This window comes from Mesoplodon bidens (assembly GCF_964165515.1).
Source record: "Mesoplodon bidens genome assembly, chromosome: 1".
Lineage (NCBI taxonomy): Eukaryota > Metazoa > Chordata > Mammalia > Artiodactyla > Ziphiidae > Mesoplodon > Mesoplodon bidens.
Window position 1 is genome coordinate 108,680,286 of NC_138176.1, and position 22,324 is coordinate 108,702,609.

The 22,324-nt window shown below is 45.3% G+C and overlaps 1 long non-coding RNA gene across 2 annotated transcripts in view; it reads left to right on the plus strand.

Annotated features, from left to right (window-relative positions):
- The window catches only part of LOC308612845, a 29,223-nt gene extending 14,323 nt beyond the window's left edge, over positions 1–14,900 (plus strand). Inside the window, exons 3-4 of one of the 2 annotated variants that reach the window (XR_014015148.1) lie at positions 4,413–4,500; positions 13,718–14,900. This is a non-coding gene — a long non-coding RNA (uncharacterized lncRNA). The other variant, XR_014015149.1, reaches the window with a different exon arrangement.
- The last annotated feature ends 7,424 nt before the right edge of the window (positions 14,901–22,324 follow it).

Below are 22,324 nucleotides of genomic sequence, written 5' to 3' on the forward strand. Positions count from 1 at the left end.
CAGAGTTTCTGCTGAAAGATCAGCTGTTAACCTTATGGGGATTCCCTTATGTGTTGTTTTCCCTTGCTGCTTTTAATATTTGTTCTTTGTATTTAATTTTTGATAGTTTGATTAATATGTGTCTTGTTGTGTTTCTCCTTGGATTTATTTTGTATGGGACTCTCTGCGCTTCCTGGACTTGATTAACTATTTCCTTTCCCATATTAGGGAAGTTTTCAACTATAATCTCTTCAAATATTTTCTCAGTCCCTTTCTTTTTCTCTTCATTTTCTGAGACCCCTATAATTTGAACGTTGGTGTGTTTAATATTGTCCCAGAGGTCTCTGAGACTGGCCTCAATTCTTTTCATTCTTTTTTCTTTATTCTGCTCTGAAGTAGTTATTTCCACTATTTTATCTTCCAGGTCACTTTTCCGTTCTTCTGCCTCAGTTATTCTGCTATTGATCCCTTCTAGAGAATTTTTAATTTCATTTATTGTGTTGTTCATCACTGTTTGTTAGCTCTTTAGTTCTTGTAGGTCCTTGTTAAATGTTTCTTGCATTTTCACTATTCTATTTCCAATATTTTGGATCATCTTTACTATCATTATTCTGAATTCTTTTTCAGGTAGACTATTTCCTCTTCATTTGTTAGGCCTGGTGGGTTTTTACCTTGCTCCTTCATCTGCTGTGTGTTGCTCTGTCTTCTTATTTTGCTTATCTTACTGTGTTTGGGGTCTCCTTTTCGCAGGCTGCAGGTTCGTAGTTCCCGTTGTTTTTGGTGTCTGTCCCCAGTGGCTAAGGTTGGTTCAGTGGGTTGTGTAGGCTTCCTGGTGGAGGGGACTAATGCCCGTGTTCTGGTGGATGAGGTTGCATCTTGTCTTCTTGGTGGGCAGGTCCATGTCTGGTTGTGTGTTTTGGGGTGTCTGTGACCTTATTATGACCTTAGGTAGCCTCTGTGCTAATGGATGGGGTTGTGTTCCTGTCCTGCTAGTTGTTTGGCATAGGGTGTCCAGCACTGTAGCTTGCTGGTCGTTGAGTGAAGCTGGGTGTTGGTGTTGGTGTTGAGATGGAGATCTCTGGGAGATTTTCGCTGTTTGATATCACGTGGAGCTGGTAGGTCTCTTGTGGACCAGTGTCCTGAAGTTGGCTCTCCCACCTCAGTGGCACAGCAGCACTGACTCCTGGCTGGAGCACCAAGAGCCTGTCCTCCACACAGCTAAGAATAAAAGGGAGAAAAAAATAGAAAGAAAGAGAATAAAATAAAATAAAGTTATTAAAATAAAAAATAATTATTAAGAAAAAAAATTTAAAAAGTAAAAAAAAAAAAAAAAAAGGACGGACAGACCCTAGGACAAATGGTGAAAGCAAAGCTAAACAGACAAAATCTCTCACAGAAGCATACATGTACACACTCACAAAAAGAGGAGAAGGGGAAAAAATAATCTATCTTGCTCCCAAAGTCCACCTCCTCAATTTGGGATGATTTGTTGTCTATTCAGGTATTCCACAGATGCAGGGTACATCAAGTTGATTGTGGAGATTTAATCCGCTGCTCCTGAGGCTGCTGGGAGAAATTTCCCTTTCTCTTCTTTGTTCGCACAGCTCCCGGGGGTTCAGCTTTGGATTTGGCCCCGCCTCTGCATGAAGGTCGCCGGAGGGCCTCTGTTCTTCGGTCAGACAGGACGGGGTTAAAGGAGCAGCTGATTCATGATGTCTGGCTCACTCAGGCTGGGGGGAGGGAGTGGTACGGAGTGCCGGGCGAGCCTGCGGCGGCAGAGGCCGGCATGACGTTGCACCAGCCTGAGGCATGCCATGCGTTCTCCCGGGGAAGTTGTCCCTGGATCCCAGGAGCCTGGCAGTGGCGGGCTGCACAGGCTCCCGGGAGGGGAGGTGTGGATGGTGACCTGTGCTCGCACACAGGCTTCTTGGTGGCGGCAGCAGCAGCCTTAGCGTCTCATTCCCGTCTCTGGGGTCCACACTGATAGCCGCGGCTCGCGCCCGTCTCTGGAGCTCCTTTAAGCAGTGCTCTTAATCCCCTCTCCTCGCGCACCACTTGCCTCTTTGGCAGGTCCAGACTTTTCCCGGACTCCCTCCCGGCCAGCCGTGGCGCACTAACCCCCTTCAGGCTGTGTTCATGCCGCCAACCCCAGTCCTCTCCCTGCGCTCCGACCGCAGCCCGAGCCTCAGCTCCCAGCCCCGCCCGCCCCGGCAGTCAAGCAGACAAGCCTCTCAGGCTGGTGAGTGCCGGTCGGCACCAATCCTCTGTGCGGGAATCTCTCTGCTTTGCCCTCCGCACCCCTGTTGCTGCGCTCTCCTCCGCGGCTCCGAAGCTCCCCCCTCCCCCGCCGCCACCCGCAGCCCCGCCCGCGAAGGGGCTTCTAGTGTGTGGAAACCTTTCCTCCTTCACGGCTCCCTCCCACTGGTGCAGGTACCGTCCCTATCCTTTTGTCTCTGTTTTTCCTTTTTTTTTTTGCCCTACCCAGGTACGTGGGGAGTTTCTTGCCTTTTGGGAAGTCTGAGGTCTTCTGCCAGCGTTCAGTAGGTGTTCTGTAAGAACTGTTCCACATGTAGATGTATTTCTGATGTGTTTGTGGGGAGGAAGGTGGTCTTACTCTTCCACCATCTTGAAGCTCCTCCCCCTAAAATTTTTAAGATTTAAAAATTTTTTAATGAAAAAAATTTTTAATTAAAAAATTTAAATTATAATTTAAAAAAATTTAATTTTAATTAAAATTTTTTAATTATAATTTTAGAATTTTTAAAATTTTATAATTTTAAAAGAACATATATATATATATAATGTTTTATATATATAAAACTGAATCACTTTGTTGTACACTGAAAACTAGCACAATATTGTCAATCAACTATAATTCAATTTTAAAAATTAAGCAAAATATTTAAAAGTACCATACCAAGTATTGTGGAGAATGTAAGCAAACAGCACACTCATACACCTTTTGGTGGAATTCTTAATTGTACAATCTTTTGGGAGGACTATTTGGCAACATGTTAAAAAAAAACTCGACAAATACACTTCATTTTTTTTTAATACACTTCATTTTAATGTTCCACTTCTAGGAACTTAATCTAAAGAAATTGTTAGGAATTTGTAGCAAACTGAATGGTCCAGAGTTCAAGATTCATAAAACAAATTTTGGTACCTCCCTACAATGGACGACTTTGAGGCCATTAAAAATCATGCAGAACAATATTTAATGACAATATTTATGACACTGTTAAATGAAGAAAGGAGATGACATTAATAGCATCTTAGGTTTCATCCTGATTCTGCAAATGAAAACAATTGATTAAACAGCTGAACATGGCTCAATTCTCTCTGAAGGTGTAGTTACCTGTAATTCTAATATTTACTTTTGTGATTATTGGTCTTTTCCAAGTAGCCTTCAATAAAAAAGAACTCTCTTTTAATTAAAAAACAACCTCATATGTTCCTACATGTATCTATACCAAAGTTCAAATACCTAATTAAATATTTGACATGAGGATGTTTATGTTAGTTGCATTTTCCTAAACAGCAGTACCTCACTTTACTCTCAGGGATGATTAGGGGATGAGAGGAGTGTGTGAATTGGGACGCTGTCTCGATTTTTAGTTTTTTGTGGATGGCCTGAAATCTTCCTTTGGTTTAATCAACAAGGGTCATCATGCCTATTTACAAACCAGGCACTTCCTTTGTTCTCCTGGCTGACAGACTGCCTTTGTGGCAATTTCCAAAGCAGATTCCTTGAGATATGGTTCCCAGGGATGTCAGTGGGCTTAATGAGATTAGGAAAAAAAGCTAGTAGTGTTTTGGCAGCTAAGTAAGTTTTGGAAACAGTTGTAAAGTTTAATTTTCAAAAAGTTACAAAGCATGACTATCTCATACAAATATAAAGTCAAAATGTGTCAAGGATTGATTAAGTCATTAATGAGAGGACCAGCAGGATGGTAAAGCCTCCAGGAGCATTTGAGGAACAAGAGTCCGTTTGTTAATCAGGAAAGACTTGTTTTTTAAATGTATAATGAGATTACTGCATTACTACAAACGTGGCTAATTTCCCACAGAGCAATAAATGATACTTTTGGGGGTTAGCTCTACTCTAAGACAAATATCAGTTGCTGTGCTATCAGTTTTCTTCAAGTTAATCTCCTTTAGAATTTTAAAACATCCTAACCAATACTAAGTAGCAAGTCAGAAGAAGGTTTTTCTACCAAGCTTGTTAGAAACTTTGAGCTGGACACTGAAACAACAACTCATAATCCCTTTTTCCTCTTTCCAAAATTTGGATACATTTTCTTAATAAACTCATTAAGCTAAAGCTAAACAGGTTTCCTTCCTACTGGGCGCTAATATGCATATAGCTGGTATGTGAAACAAGCAGTATTTGTAACATACAGGAAATTCAGTTTTACTTTTGTCTCCTACAGTCCATACGAAGGTTATTGAGTAGAGGTAATCTTCCCTTGTTCCTGGAAGAAAAGTCAGGCAGGCACAAGGATTTCCCGCTATTCTGAGGTAAGAGTCAGTTCTAATTCTGCACCAGATCTCCTTCCCTTCTGCAGTGCGGGCCGGGGCAGGTGGCTGGCTTCTTCGCTCGCTCCCCATCTTTTGCCCTCAGAGCCTCTTCTTCACTCCCCGTCTTCCTGCTCCTGCATCCCGTCCAGTTTCTTGGACCCACTCCAGTGTTGGAAAAGGGTCGGGGCAGAGGGCCGTATAGCATAGGAAAGCCCCTCTTTGAACTGGCACGGTCCAGGATGCTCTCCGGCAGGGTAGATATTTGAAACTGACTAGTGAGTCAGTTGCCTTCTGCAGGTGATACCACAGGATCCCAGAAGAGTCCAACTGTTGGGGACCCTTGTTCCCCTGATCCAGGCCGATGCATCACTCTTCGGGATGCTCATTTGGTCCTCCTTCCTCAGCCCCTAAGAATTTAGCCTTGGCCTCCAGCATCTTGCTATTGGGTCCCCTCGGGCTTTGCAGAGCATCTGTAGGGCACAAGATGACCACATGATAGCGCTCTCTGCATGACCCACATCTGGTCTTCAGGAAGCGTTTGTGTATCCCATCCTGACACATGGTGGGAGTGTAGGCTGATCCCAGCACAGCCACCCTCGTCCTGTGCACACAGCCCACTTGAGCATCTTAGGTTGAATCAAGCACTGGTCTTCTATGTCTCCAATTTCAGGATATGCTTTCCAGGCTTGATAACTGCCACACCACATACTCACAGACTGAGGTGTTAGGGGAATATGTTACCCTTGTGTTAAAGAAACATAATTCAAATGTAAGACTGTATACTATAAAAGTCCTAGAGGAAGACATAGGCACAGCACTCTTCCACATAAATCACAACAATATCTTTTTGGATCCGTCTCCTAGAGTAATGAAAATAAAAACAAAAATAAACAAATGGGACCTAATTAAACTTAAAAGTTTTGCAGAGCAAAGGAAACCATTTAAAAAAAAGACAGCCCACAGAATGGGAGAAAATATTTGCACATGATGTGACTGACAAGGGATTAATTCCCAAAATATGTAAACAGCTCATACAACTCAATATCAAAAAAAAACCAAACAACCCAATCAAAAAATGGGCAGAAGATCTAAATAGACATTTCTCCAAAGAAGACATACAGATGGCCAACAGGCACATGAAAAAGTGCTCAGCATTGCTAATGATTAGAGAAATGCAAATCAAAACTACAATGAGGTATCACCTCACTCCCTTCGGAGTGGCCATCATGGAAAAGTCTACAAATAATAAATGCTGGAGAGGGTGTGGAGAAAAAGGGAACCCTCCTACACTGTTGGTGGGAATGTAAATTGGTGCAGCCACTATGGAGAACAGTATGGAGGCTCCTTAAAAAACTAAAAATAGAGTTACTATATGATCCTGCATTCCCACTCCTGGGCATATATCTGGAGAAAACTGTAATTTGAAAAGATACATGCATCCCAATGTTCATAGCAGCACTATTTACAATAGCCAAGACATGGAAGCAACCTAAATGTCCATCGAGAGATGAATAGATAAGGAAGATGTGGTGTATATATATATATATACAGTATAATATTACTCAGCCATAAAAAAGAATGAAATAATGCCATTTGCAGCAACATGGATGGACCTAGGGATTATCATATTAAGTGAAGTAAGTTACACAGAGAAAGACAAGTATCATATGATATCACATATGGAATCTAAAAAAAATGATGAACTTATTTACAAAACAAGTAGACTCACAGACATAGAAAAGTAATTTATGGTTACCGAAGGGGAAAGGGGGTGGAGGGAGGTTGGGATCAACATATACACACTACTGTATATAAAATAGATAATCAGCAAGGATCTACTGTACAGCACAGGGAACTCTACTCGATATTTTGTAATAACCTAAAAGGGAAAAGAATCTGAAAAAGAATATATATATATATATATATATATATATATATATATATACACACACACACACACATACATACACACACTGTGCTATATACCTGAAACTAACATGACATTCTAAATCAAGTATACTTCAACAAAATAAAGAAAAAAGAAAGAATAAACATGATTCACTTTAGAGTTTGGATTCACTTCTGAGTTTGTAATGATTTAAATTGTGCTAAGATACAGAGAAATAATGGTGGTATTTACTTTAGAAATTCCTGGTAGATGTCCCATTATTTTCTGTGTGTGCATAATTAATAGATTCACACGTATTTAGGTAAAACACATGTGATGTAACTTTTAGGAAGAGAACCCTCTTCAGCAGTTTAGACGTGAGGAAGGCTGGTGTAGAGGCTGGAAATGTGGACTTGACTTCCTGCAGTGCCTGAGACGGACCGATTGCTTACATTCCCTTGAGACTCAATTTTCTCATCTGTAAAAATGTGTGTAATATCGCTCATAGTGAGGTTTGAATTAGGTAGCAGAGCCCTATCAAACTGTCGGCAGTACGTTATTCTAGCATGCAAAATCTGAATTTGAACAACTCTGTAAATGGCCTTCTTCAATTTCCTATTAGTCACCAACTTCATAGATTTATCAGGTGATAAAACGCAATGAAAATTTGTCACCTTTGAGCATTAAGCATTTATGGTGTCAAGATTATGGGCTCGTGGTTTTTCTGCAAGGCTGGCCCACAGAAATTTGTTCTTTCAGGGGGTTGCCCAGGGCTCCCGGGAGGAGGGATGCAGGGGGGTGAGTTCATGGTCACAGGGAGGTCCAAGGTGCTGTTGAAGCACAATGTCAGCAAGTTTGCAGTATGACTCTCAAATATGTACAAAAGGAACACCTGTCAAAGATTTTATTCAACTTGTAATTAATGGGGAAACCAGTAAGATAACAAGTCTGGTTCAAAAGGGAATTTGAGGAACAGAGATTTATATAGTCAGTCCCGGGAACAATGAAATGAATTGGCTAATAGAGACAAAATGGGTTAATGTCCTATAGGGCAATGACCTCTGGGCTGACCTTTTCTATCTGATAGAAATCTACATATCACAGTAGGCTTCACAGTATCTGGGCTTTAAGGAAATGATAAATAAAGTCAAACTTGGTGCATTCCACTAGATGACTGAATAATTAATTCTCTATGTAAACTGAATTGACACGTCAACCACCTTTTTACCTTTTGTGTCAGTTGGGGCCTCTGGAAGCAGACAGTGAATGCGAGTGGGCTGGTGGGGGCATGTGGTTTGAATTGGGTCCTGCCCCCAAGAAAAAAAGATATGTTGGAATCCTAACCCCTGGTAGCTGTGAACGTGACTTTATTTAGAAAGAGGATCTTTGCAAATGTGATCAAAATGTAAGCTGGGAGGCGGTCACCCTGGAGCAGGGTGGGCCTTTAGTCCGACATGACCGGTGTCCTCATGAGAAGAGAAGCAGACACACAGGACAGAGTGCCACGTTCAGGACGGAGGTGGAGACGGGTGACATGGCTACGAGCCAAGGGGCGCCCCAAGGGCTAGGGGCCCCCAGAAGCTGGGACCGATTCCTCCCTTGGTCCTCAGGGGGAGCGCGGCTCTACTGACACCTCGATTTCAGACTTCTAGCCCCCAGAACTGTGAGACAACAAACTGCTGTTGTGTGCAGCCACCCAGTTTGTGGTAACACGTTCTGGCAGTGATAGGAGATGCATGGGGCGGGGGAAAGCTTGCGAAAGACCCAAGGAGAGGAAGCAAAACTGAGCAGGAAAAGCTCGTAGGTCACAATGTGGGCCTGACGCATGCGTGTGGAAGGGACAGAGGAAAGCCGCAGGGCCGGGCACGGAGGGCCCTCGCCTAGGCTGGCAATCTGGCGAAGCCTTGGTCAGCTCAACGGGAGGGCCAGGGTCCAGGCTGTCCCTTAAAGGAGTCCCACTTTGGGCAAACACGGTCCTGGCCAGTCCTTGGCTGGGGGCTGCCTGGAAGGGCATGGCCGCGGATTGAAAGCTGGATGGAGCCCCCAGACGCTGTGGCTACAGTGTCACTGGCAGTGGGCTCTGTCTTGGAGGGATGTTCAAGCACACCCACCCTGGCAGCCCCGTCCGCCGCCTGCCACAGGGCTCCGCTCAGCCGCTCCAGGGCCCCTGGGCAGTGGGACGAACTACGGTCTGTTGCTGCTCAAGGACTCAGGGCCATGACGATGCGCACTGGCCCCTCTGCCACCGTCCGTTCAGTTCCTCCTGCCCTCCTCTGTCTGTCCTGCTAGTCCTGGTGGCTGGCTTGGTGGTGTGACCCCAGCCCTCATTTCTGAAGATCCGATCCTCTTCTCGGGTTGGTGTTGCTGCACTTGACCGTTCTTGGTCACAATGGTCCCAAGTGGATCACTGCAGTGACCGCTGCCCTTGCTGTGGGGTGGCAGCTCTACCCCTAGTGGTGCTCAGAGCCAATTACCCCTGCCAAGGTGGGGCTTGTCCCCTTACCTCTGGGTCTCTGGACACACGGGCACAAAGCAGCCGTATCCTGAAGCTCGGTGGGAACTTCGTTGTGTCCCCTGGCTTTCCAGAGTGAAGAGGGGGAGGGATGACCAGCAGGAAGGCCCCCAGTGGGCCCTGGAGAAGGATGGTAAGCAGGATGCTCCCACTTCTGCCCTTTGGTTCTCGGACCCTTGCTTCCTCTCTACTGGAGACGCCGCTGCGGAGGCCTCAGGCTCAGAGCACACGACCTGGAAGATGGCATCTCATCCTGGCGGCAGAGGGCTGTTTCCAAACGGGCCCCTCCGCTGTGCTGGGTCCCGCCGGGGCTGGGATGTGCAGGATGCTGAAGGAGGTCTCTAGGGTGGATGCTAGGTGGGTCAGACACTTCACAGCCCCCAAGTGTGGTGCTGGCTGAGGTTCTGTGGACAGGAAGGGCAATCCGGCCTGGAGTAAGAGCTTATTCCTGTAGGACAAGTTGTGCACCTTCCCAGGATACTGTAAACTTGCCGCTAAGTGGCTGGTTGGTTCTATCAGAAAATAGTGCCACTGCGGTGGCTCTGGGATGGTTTCAGTCGCTGGGAGGTTGGACGTTCAGAGACAGAGGTAGCTAGATCAGTCTTGGCAAGTAGGAGTCCACGCCATGGGGCTCACGTCAGCTGTCCATCTCTGGCACTACGGCCACTCCATTTTTGTGGCCTTTCCAGTGCTGGGGTGGCAGATGACAAAGGCTGGCTGATGTGCACAGGCTTAGTCCGTCTGTCGATGCAGCTGACTGGTGGGCGCCCCTTCTGTGGTGGATGCTTTCTGCTGAGCATGGGGTGCATTCTCCAGGTCTTCCCACCCTGAGCCCACACCCTCATGTCCATCCACATAGGGGTCCTCCATCCCAGACCTCCTCATCCTTTGTCTTTCAGGTGCCCAAAATAGCCAGCCAGGTCATCCACCACTGCCCGTGAATCCATATATATTTTTATCCTGGGCTGCTTTTCCTTTCACTCAGCACATGCAGTCAGGTACACTGCTCATCGGGAAGATTTCCCCATGCCACTGCCTTTCAAGGTAATTCCTGAGTGTGGCTACAATGAAGCTGCCATCCATTTTCTGGCTTGAATTCTCTCACTGAGCCAACCCCTCATAATCAAGTGTGGACACTTGCTTCCTGCTTCATCTGGTTTTACGGGACCCCCACCACCATGTAGCTATTCATGTCAGTTGAGGTGGGGAGAGGTGTGACAAGTGCAGCCGTGGTGGGGGCAGGGGTCTGGTTACTGCTCACATGGCTCACGTGTGCCCTCTTGTCCTGCTTGGGCTCAGCCTGGATGCACCATCTTGTTATGGGTTGTCTCTGGGCTCCCCTGGTCCTATGAGTCTGATAGAACCCAGGTCATGACGGGCAGTGCTGCTGTGTGGCCACTTGGTGTCCATGGTCAGACATTCAGTCCCTTCCAGAGCCCTGTAGCATAATCAGGGGCTATTTTCCACAGAGCAGAGCTGGGCCTGCACTTGCCTCTCCCTTGAGCTGGCCGATGGCTCCTCACAGCATCACTTCCACTAGCTTCAGGCTCTTTGGATCATGTGGCCCGAGCAGAACTGCTTTGCCTGTAGCCTGGGCCCAGTGAAGACTTCTTTCCTGCTCCAGGCCCCATGCGAAGGGGTGCCTTTGGGTCACCTGGTATATGGACTGGAGGGGTTGTCCTGAGGGTGGGATGCATCACCAGAATCCAAAGAGGCTTCTTTCTCTGTGGTGAGGGATGCCAGGAGTTGCAATCAGTCTTTTACATAGCATGTGTGTCCCAGCACACCCCTGACCATCATACCCCGAGGCACCCGGCTGGGGGGGCTTGCAAGCCTCTGAATCTTTGTGAGGATTATCTCTGTGTCTTATCAAGCCTCCAGCGTGCTTGCTTGTCCAGCTGGACCAGCTTGACGCCAGCACTGTATGTTGTACGTACCTGGAAAGTTTGGCTACTTTCTCATGGGTTGGGTCAGGCACATAAATTGGTAGAAAAACATGACACACATCTCCAATATAAAAATATGTGGTCCTAAAGCAGTACAAGAATGATTAAGGAGGAATTCCCTAGTGGTCCAGTGGTTAGGATTCTGCACTTCCACTTGCCGGGGGAACCGGTTCAATACCTGGTTGGAGAACTAAGATCCCGCATGCTACAAGGCCAGAAAAAAAGAAACCCCCCAAAAAATGATTAAGGCAAATAGTTTGCCAATTTTCTGCTTTTTGGGGGACCAAATCATCAGGTCAGATAACATGTAACATGACAAAAATGAGTTAAGTTTTACAGTGTTGAAATTTGCCATCAAACACTGCTTTAAATCAATTGACTTTAAGAAAGAAGAAATTTGTTTTTCCTTAATAAGCTAGATCTAGGGCATTCATGTTCATAGGAATTCCTTGAACAGTTGGGTACACTTATCAAGAAAAAAAAAAAGACAACTTACTGGGCAGGCTTAGCAAACGTTGTTAGTGTTCAACCTACATGCAAACATTTCAGGTGTCTGAGTACCTACTAGTCACAAGGCTGACCTCTCTGTTAACTGAAAAATGGAGATACCAGTTGAGCAAATCTGGAAGCACGAAATATTCACCCTACATCACACAGTCTCGATAACTTTGTCTAGAAGTGGGTGCCACCTACAAATATTTAAAGGGCTTAGTTGATGTAGTTCTAAGTGTAATAAATTTCTTACATAATCTTCAATTTCCCAGACACACAGCATTACCCTCTTTGAACTTGCAGGATACCACATCAGTAGACAGAGCCCTGGGCTGCATCACCCCCGCTGACTAGCTGGAAGTCTTTTAGGTGTTTGTTTTTGTTAATAGGCCAGATCCATGGTATCACTGCTCACAGGAATTTCTTGAACTGTTGCGCACACTTACAAGAAGCAGATAGATCTTAAGCTGCTGACCCTCAAACATTTCAGTTCATGATGTCTGAGTAGCTGCTTGAGACAAGGCCTCTCTGGTAACTGGAAGGTGGCGGTGCCATCTGATTTATCACAGAGTCTCTGGCATCTAGCACAATGCCTGGCACAAATCATATAGTCTATAAGTGGTAGTTGTTGTTTTTTAAATTTTTTATTTATTTATTTATTTCTGGCTGCGTTAGGTCTTCGTTGCTGCGCACGGGCTTTCTCTAGTTGCGGTGAGCGGGGGCTACTCTTCGTTGTGGTGCTCGAGCTTCTCAATGCAGTGGCTTCTCTTGTTGGGGAGCACGGGCTGTAGGGCACGTGGGCTTCAGTAGTTGCAGTAGTTGTGGCTCACAGGCTCTAGAGAGCGGGTTCAGTAGTTGTGGCACACAGGCTTAGTTGCTCTGCGGCATGTGGGATCCTCCCAGACCAGGGCTCGAACCCGTGTCCCCTGCATTGGCAGGCGGATTCTTAACCACTGCGCCACCAGGGAAGTCCCGGGATCTCACTCTTATTTGAGGATTAAAAAGTTTAAAGTTAAAGAGAAGTATTTCTAATTAAGGAGACATTCATTTTCTGTCCTTTAAGAGGTAGGCTTTTGACTTCTCAGTTTTTTATAACTAGCCCTTAACAAAGATGACAGTTGTGAAGGAGGTTAATCCAAGGGCTCACTGTGGTGCCTTCCTGGGACTTGAAATATAGCTTGATGGCGCCCGGATTGCTGTGTTTTATTCTTCTTCACTCCAGTAGAAGGAGCTGTATTTTATTCTTCTTCACTTCTGGTCCCTTGTTGGACATACCTGTGGTTTCATTCTGAGAGGCCAAAGGATTTTACCAACAAACTCAATGAGCCATCAGATCAACTTGTGGGTTAAGTCAAGTTTGGACTTTATCTATAAATAGAGGGAAACTTAGAAACATTGGTAAACTCAGGAATGTTGGCTTAAACAAGAAATGTATTTTAAAAAAATTGAGAGACACTGTTAGGAAGCATAAATCCCATTTAAAAAAAATAGCAGAAGAGGGACTTCCCAGATGGTCCAGTGGTTAAGACTCTGTGCTTCCACTGCAGGGGGCGTGGGTTCGATCTCTGGTCAGGGAACTAAGATCCCACATGCTGCGCGGTGTGGGCAAAAGACTTAAAAAAAAAAAATAGCAGAAGAAACTAGAATGATTCACCACACAAAACTCGAGGCCTTGAGTTAATCTTTCCATCGGAGAGGTCAGCCCTTGGTGTCCTGCAGGAAGTGGAGCTGAAATCTCCTCAAAGTCAAGGGCCTGCCTGCTGTCTCCCCGGACTGTGCAGCTGTCCTTGCCGTGAGGCATCCTACCCTGCTTCAGGAAACCTTTGTGTGCGGATTACAGGGCACTTACATCATTTGGAGGCAGGATCTTCCTTCTGAATTTTTGGGCTAACAGCTTTATTGAGATTTAATTCACCCCTTTAAAGTGTACAACCCGATGGTGTTTTGTATATTCAGAGTAGCACACCACAATTTTCATCATCTCATGTTACCTTCTGAGTTGAACTTTGCTTTCTCTAGGCGTGCTGGTTGGCTTTTCCATACGTTGGTAAGAGATATGCTAGATTTTTCACTCCATATTTCTGAGTACATATTATGGCATCCTTTGACTGTTAAAATTTGTGTCTTCACTGCTACTTCAGTTCCTTTTTTCCGCATTCAGAGATGAGTCAACAGGCTCAGAGAAGCCAAGTGACAGCCCCAGGGCCATAGCACAGCTCACTGGCGCTGGGGTTCAGCAGCACACTTATCTTTTCAGGCCTCAGCGTTCCTTCTGCAAAGAGACCCCGGGCCCCAGCCCTGCACCAGCTCAAACCAAGCAAGCTGATTAAATACCCTTCTCCCTACAACCCCCCTAAAGCCCAGATTTCTTTCTTACAGGTACGTGCATTTCAAAGCACCTGAATTTCGGTCTGCACTGCCACAGGGGGGTAGACTGTACATCCTGCCACTTCTCCTGGAAACCAGAGGAAAGCAGTGTGACGGGGCTATGGGAGGCTCAAGTCCAGGCTGAAGGCGCCACCGTCACTGAGACCGTACCCAGACAAGACCGCCAGCATTACGGCAACTCTCTAGTTTTTTTTTGTTTGTTTTTTTCCTTTGTGTTTTGAAAAACAATCTCAAGTTCAGAGAGGCTAAGCTTCTTGCTCCGGGCAGTGTATCTGTCGTCAAAGCTGAGTGATGTAAACAAAACCTAATGCAGAAATAACCCCAGTGATCCAACATATGTGGGTTCAGAAGCTCATTCTTTTATTTACAACGCCCCTCCCTCTCCCCTTCCTTTCCTTGTCCCGCCTGTGCGCCCCGACCCAGCCCTCCCACCTTCTCCTCTCCTGCCCGCCCCTCCCTACCCTGGGCTCCTCTTGCCAGCCTTTGGGGAGTCCAGGGCAGCATCCTCCCATCTGCCTGTGATGGCCTGGCTTGTGGGTCATGAACTTTTCTTTTCTTTTTTTTTTTTGGCTACGCTGCACAGCAGGTGGGATTTTAGTTCCCCGACCAGGGATCCAACCCGTGTCACCTGCAGTGGAAGCTCGGGGTCCCGATCATTGGACCGCCAGGGATGTCCCTCGTGGGCCATGAACTTAATGTGTGGGTTGTGACCAGTATTAAACGTTGTATCTCACAGTACATCACACATGGAAATGGTTTTCTATGTGTTGTACTCTGTGGAGTCCAAGACACATTTTTGAACATTTCTGGACTCAGGAGAAAATGGGCCTCACAACTGGATGGCACCTTACCTACCCTCGGCCAGGTGATGGTTTTGACACGTAGAGTGGGTGGTTTGTCCAGTTGCCAAGCCCACATCGCTGCAGCCACTCATTTCTGTCAGCAAAATATTTAAGGACGATTTAGGAAGGAATAAGAAGCTTGGTTGTTTTCTGAAAGCTTCTGTTGACGCCAGGATAATGAAGGTGCTGACATCAAGCCTTGCAGGACGGGTGTCAATGGCCTGGAATGAAATCCTGGGGACAACAGGCTGCCTTCTCCTAAGGTGCTCCAACCACGGTGTATTTGAGGGCACAGAGGGGAAGACTTAGATACTGAGGACTGACTCAAAAGTTGGACTGAGGACTGACTCAAAAGTTGGGATGGCTGGGATGACAGAGTCTGCCTTTCTTCAGCTTCCTTCTGTAATTCCAGACTGTGTCTCAAAGACAAAAGGCACCTCCATTCCCACCTGTGTTACAAGGGTCCCAACACACCAAACTTAGCACTGACAGGCTTTTACAAAGTTCTTAGCCTGATGTGTCTATGCTGGAACCTAATGTTTTAAATTTGCATTTCCCTGAGTAATACAAGGATGAGTAATTTTGAATTTGTTCTTGGCCATTTGAGTTTCTTTTGTGAAGTGTTTCCTGTTAAGACTTTTGCTTTTCTTCCTCACTGACTATAGGCTTTTTTTCCTCACTAATAGGTCGGATTTCTTCATAATATAGAATTCTGCAGACTAATATGGTAGTGAGTAGCCTCATGTGGTTAAAGTCATTAAATTTTAAAAAAGTTCCTCAGTTATACTATCCAAATTTCAACTGCTCAATAGCTACATGTGGCTTCCAGCTACTTTACTGGAAAGCAGAGAACTAGACAACATTCCCGCCCTCACAGAACATTCCACAGGACAAAACCTGAGAATATTCCCAATCTCACATAATATTCCAGAGGACAGGACAGGACTAGAGAATATTCCCCACCTCACAGAACGTTCCATAGGACAGGACAGGACTAGAGAGCATTCTCCCCATCACAGAATGTTCCACAGGACAGAACTAGAGAACATTCCCCTCCACATAGAATGTTCCACACACAGGTCTAGAGGACATTCCCCTCCTCACAGAACGTTCACAGGACAGGACGAGAGTATATTCCCCTCCTCACAGAACATTCCACAGGACAGGAATAGAGAACATTCCGCTCCTCACAGAACGTTCCACAGGACAGAACCAGAGAACATACCCCTCCTCAGAGAACATTCCAGAACAGAATCTGAGGACATTCCCCTCCTCTCAGAACATTCCACAGGACAGAACCTTAGAACATTCCCCTCAGAACGTTCTGTAAGACAGGACAGGAATAGAGAATATTTCTCTCCTCTCAGAACATTCCACAGGACAGAACCAGAGAATATTCCCCTCTTCTCAGAACGTTCTACAGGACAGGACAGGATTAGAGGACATTCCCTTGCTCACAGAACGTTCCACAGGACAGAAGCAGACAGCATACCCCTCCTCACAGAACGTTCCACAGGAGAGAAGTAGAGAACAATCCCCTCCTCTCAGAATGTGCTACTGGACAGGGCTAGAGAACATTCCCCTCCTCACAAACGTTCCTTACAACAGAACCTGAGAATATTCCCCGGCTCTCACAACGTTCTACAGGCCAGGCCAGGACTAAAGAATCTTCCGCTCCTCACAAACCGTTCCACACGACAGAAGCAGAGAACATTCCCCTCCTCACAGAACATTCTACAGGACAGGACAGGACTAGTAAACATTCCGCTCCTCACAGAACATTCCACAGGACAAAACCCGAGATCATTCCCCTCCTCACAGAACATTCCACAGGACAGGACTATGGAACATTCCCCTCCTCACTGAACGTTCTACAGGAAAGGATAGGACAGGACTAGAGAACATTCCCCTCCTCCCAGAACGTTCCACAAGAGAGAACCAGATAACATTCCCCTCCTCTCCAAACGTTCTATAGGACAGGGATAGAGAACATTCCCCTCCTCCCAGAACGTTCCACAGGAAAGAACCAGACAACATTCCCCTCCTCTCAGAACGTTCTACAGGACAGGACTAGATAACATTCCCCTCCTCACAGAACGTTCCACACGACAGAACGTGAGAATATTCCCCTCTCAGAATGTTCTACAGGAAAAGGCAGGACTAGAAAACATTCCCTCCTTCAGAGAACTTACCACAGGGCAACCAGAGAACATTCCACAGGACAGAACCAGAGAACATTCCCTGCTCACAAAACATTCAACAGGACAGAATCTGAGAACATTCCCCTCCACACAGAACATACACAGGACAGAACCTAAGAACATTCTCCTCCTCTCAGAACGTTCCACAGGAGAGGACTAGAAGACATTCCCCTCCTTACAGTCCATTCCACAGGGCAGGAGTAGAGTACACTCCCCTACTCACAGATGTTCCACAGGACAGGACAGGACTAGAGAACATTCGTCTCCCACAGAACTTTCCATAGGAAAAGACAGGACTAGAGAACATTCCCCTCCTCATACAATGTTCCACACACAGCACTAGAGGACATTCACCTCATCTAAGAACGATCTACCGGACACAAAAGGACTAGAAAACATTCCCCTCCTCACAGAATGTTCCAAAGGACAAGAGGATATTTCCTTCCTCACAGAATGTTCCACAGGACAGAAACTGAGAACCTTCCCCTCCTCACAGAATGTTCTACATGACAGGACAGGACAGGACTAGAGAATATTCCCTTCCTCACAGAACGTTCGCAAGTACATAATCAGATATCATTCCCCTCCTGTCAGAACGTTCTACAGGACAGGACAGGACTGGAGAACATTCCACTCCTCCCAGAACGTTCCATAGGAAAGAACCTGAGTACCTTTCCCTTCTCTCAGAACGTTCTACAAGACAGGACAGGACTAGAGACATTCCCCTCCTCAGAGAACATTCCACAGGACAGAATCAGAGAACATTCCCTTCCTCACAGGGCGTTCACAGGACAGAACTTGACAACATTCCCCAGCTCTCAAAACGTTCTACAGGACAGGACAGGACAGGAGTAGAGAACATTCCCTTCCTCACAGAACGTTCCACAGGATGGAACCTGAGAACATTCCCCTCAGTCTCTGAACGTTCTACAGGACAGGGCTAGATAATATTCCCCTCTTCAAAGAACGTTCCACAGGACAGAACCTGAGAACATTCCCATCCTCACAGCTGATTCTACTGTCCAGTGCGGTTCCAGATGTTTGTCTATGTCCGTCACATGTTACTAGTCCGTCCTTCTATTTATAGCCTGTTCACTTTTTCTTTTTTGGTTCTTTTGATGAATGGATGTTTTTGAATTTAATCAATCTTCTCTTTTTTTTTATTGAGGGGCTTTTGTGTCTTTAGAAATTCCTTCCTATTTCTAGGTCATAAGGATATTCTTTTAAATGCTTTAGATTTCTGCCTTTCACATTTAGGCTTTAATTTACTTGGAGTTGATTTTCATGCATAGGGAATTATGGGTCTAATTTTATTTTTTTCCCTGTCGATTGCCAGTTGTCTTAGCACTGTAGTACAAAATCTCTCCTTCCTCCCTTGCTGTGTGTCACCTTCACAGTTTCATATTTGTTTCCTATTACCTTTCCTCTTTTCAATCGGTTTCAACGGTCTTTCAATGTCCATTACTCAACCCTAACTTCTAGTGCTCAGATTGTGAGTCCCCACCACCCCTCCCCACCATATCTAATGGATAATTTTGAATCCTTATCTTTTGTGAATTCTCAGTAGCACAGCTGACCATTCCGATTTTGAAGTATTTCCTCCCCTAGGCTTCTGGAACGGTACCCTCTCTGTTTTTCTTCCTTTGTTGGCTGTAACTCCTTCCTGACCTTTAAATGTCAGGGAACATCAAGACGTAGTCCTAACCCCTGATCTCCTCCTGGTTATCCTTGGTCATCTCATCTATTTGCAAGGTTTCCAATTCCAACTCTATGCCAAGGATTCTTGCCCTGTCAGGGACTGATTCAGTGATTAGCAGGCCTAATCCAAATCGGAGAGGTTTGATGGTGCTTCCAGAAATTCTTTTCCTTGTTCTTAAGAGCAAGGAATGGAAAGTAAGGCCACATTCCCACTGGACATGAATGTCTGGCCCTCGTTGCTGTCGGTAGCGCTCTGCACAGGAGACCCACCTGACCTTTAGACTTTGTTATGTGAACCAGTAAGATTCGTTATTTTTAAAGCCACTTGGAGTCCTATTTCTGTCCCGCGTGGTAGAAAGCACTGTAATGAAGACAACTCCCGAAGTAGCAGGTCGAGGCCCGATGTCTCCTGAGCGCCAGGTGTCTGTCCCTCTCTAAAGGCCAGTCTGACGTCTTCACTTGGTTCTCTCATAATCACCTCAAACGTAAGAGGCCCAAAAGTGAACTCTTTATCTCTTCCCCAACCTCCTCTTCCTCTAGTATTTTCATCAGAGTAAGTGGCAATACCAGCTATGAAATTGCTCTTGCCAGGAACACTGGGGTCATCCATTATTCCTTTCTTCTTTTCTCCCATCCAACCCAGGACAAAGTCCAGCCAAATCCAGCTCTGAAATACTCACTGGATTTGTCCCCTTCTCTCCTTGCCCACTGTAGCCACTCTGGCCCACGCCGCCCGCCTCTCTCCCCTGCACGACTGCCGTGACCCTAACTGCCCACCACCCTGCCCCCACTCTGTGTTCCTTACAGCTGCCAGTGATTTCTTTTTAAATCAGTAATTCTTTCACGCCAGTGTGAGGTGGGGATCTGGGCACTTACTGAATGCCTCTGCTTCCAGGTTGGTCAGGAGCGGTCTTATCTGAGGCTCAGCCAGGCAGGATCTGCACCCAAGCTCACCCGTGTGGCCTTTGGCAGAATTAGGTCCTCACCAGCTCTGGGTTGGAGGCTGCTCTCAGTTCACTGCCCCAGGGGCCGCTCAGCAGGGCAGCTGGCTTCCAGCACTCAGCTGTGTCCCGCAGTGCCTGGCAGCCTGGGTTCAGTAATTGATGCCTAGTTATCCTGACGTTGAAGTGAGTTCCAGTTGTAAACATGTGTCTGTATGCCTTCCTGTTGCCAGCAGTATTAAGGTGGAAACCGGGCTGCATCCTTTCCCTGTTCTACACGCTTCAGTGGCTTCCATCCCAAACGCCTGCTGGTGCCTGATGCCAGGCCAGTTACCCCAGCTCACGTCACGCTGTGGCATTCCTTACCTGCCCCCCTGGACTTCCCTGAGTGTGCCCGGTTCTCTCCTGACTCTGCCTGGATAACTCTCACCTATCCTACAGGCCTCGGCTTAATTACGACTTCTTCAGATCCCTGGGTTTCTTCTTCCACCGCAGCCAGTACAGCACGCGCTAGACTGAAATCATGTATGTATATATTTATGGCATCATTTGATCAATATTTGCCTCCCTCTCTAAAGTCAAGCCAGGGACTGTATCAGTTTTGCTTACCACTGTATTTCCACGCACTAACATGATATCTGATTGTAACAGACACTCACATATTAACATAAAAAAATTTTTTTTGAACTTCAATCATAGGAGAGTATTTAAGTGTCCTTCAACGTGTGAAATTGACAGGGAACATTTGCATTCCTTAAGCTCCTCAGTGAAGATTTTCTGTTCCCCACAAAGCAGTTTGAGTCACTTGGCTACTATGCAGGTGGCAATAATGTGAATTTTTGGTGTGGGCCGGGCATAGATATAATGGACACTTCTCTAAAACGTGCAACTGAAAGACAAGTTGAAGTACAGACTAATCTTTTAATCCATGTACTTAATACCAATCTGGGCGATAGCAAAATCAGAAGCCTACATGTGCAACAGATTTTTTTTTTAATACAACCAAGACATTTTAAATACAGGAATAAAATGAAAAACTAGAAATCATGGATACCCTTAGAAGCTGGATCTTGAACATAAAAGCTTTAAATTTTTCCTGTTTTATGTCTTTCATTACTTTCCTTTATCCTAATTTTCTCTCTTTTGGCTAGTGTATATTGCTAAATTACAGTCAGATTTTCTGAGCCTGTCAGTCTAAGAAATTTCAGCTGTTCCCCCATCCCCCACCTTAAACACACTGCAGAGAGTTACCATTGTGCTTCAAAATAAGTGAATATTCTGAGGTTTCTTTTAGCTATATATTAAGCTTTTTCTTACTAGCAGTTCCTGATCCTGCTGGTTTCTACTGATTTATTTGGCAAAGGGAAGCATGAGTCTTGTAACTACTGCCAGGAACACTGTTACTAGAGACCTCAGGTCACTCTTTACCTGGTTCTGGGGGAATGAAGGGAGACAACAGCATGGATGAAGCATGGACCCTGAGGCAGACTGCCCACTTCAAACGCTGGCTTCATCAGTTACTAGCTGTAATTGATGATGCTTGGCACGTGACTTAATCCATCACTGCCTCAGATTCCTCGCCTGTAAAATGGAGATTAAAAGCAGCACTTAACTCACAGAGTTGTTATGGAGATAACGTAAGTTACTTTTCATAAAACTCTTGGAGCAGTTTCTGGTAGAGAGTAAGCACTATATACATATGCTTGTTAAATAACTTATTTATACTCATATTTCCTTTTTGAAGAGTTTTTTTTTTTTTAAAGCTCTTCTATCTTCAGGACTATACCCTCTAGCTAGAATTTGAGGATTTGGAATATAGATCGTCTACATAACACACTTGAGACATGTTGACTATTCCATGTTGGGTACAGATAGATACTACAGCTTTTCTGGGTATTTTAGGTATTTCACCTACAAAATGGTAATATTTCTAGTCCTGTCTGCCTCACAGGATTGCTCTGAAGATAAAATAAAGCAGTACAAGAAAGCAACCTGAAGAGTGTAACCATGTTCTCATGCACCATTGTGGACATAAGGACACATACACACCCTTATAATATTTCTAAGATTTTGGGGAAGTAATGTGGGGTAATTTAACTATATCCCACAAAAGATTAGTTCACAAAAGGCCAAATATGCAGACCACTGAGAGCTTGAACTGAAATCACAAAGTGTATATGTGATCGGTAGTGTGATGGCCGACCAACCTAATGCATTTTTGTGTTTAATCAGAGAAATTCTGCATTAAAACACAAACATGAAACCTAAAATCGGTGGTACTTTCACTTCTGAGAAAGATTCAGCCCAATTTAGGGATTTCATTGGTTCTAGCAATATACCACACAATCTAACTTAAGAGTTCACTTATTACAGATAAGAACGTGCTTGAATTCTAGGCTCTACCAGCAGACCACATGAAAGGTGATGCTGCCTGGGTAAGCTGCCAAATATTCTTTCTTACAATATCTCAAATATATGGATTTTTATGAGTAAGGAACATTTCCTGTTAATTAGGACCTTAGGCTCAAGTAAAAAAATTTTTTTGGCCTAGAATTCTAGTCTTCCCATTTAATTTCGTGATACATCTTGGTGTCCTTGCCAGAAAATTATGTTTTAAAGTACATTTACAAAATTCTTGCATCATTTACATCTTTGAATGAGTCCTTTATCTGGAATGGTTCAATAAATGGTCTAAGTTAATTAAATGACAACGTCCTTATGCCCCTTAGAGATTTTACAATGGGGTCTTTAAAGAAAACTGAAGTAGGATCTCACCAAAAAACTCTAGAGAGAAAAATGTATGCTGTCTCTGGCGAGCAACTGGCAAGTTTGGATATATAAAAAGTATTGTGGGCTTCCCTGGTGGCGCAGTGGTTGAGAGTCTGCCTGCCAATGCAGGGGACACGGGTTCGGGCC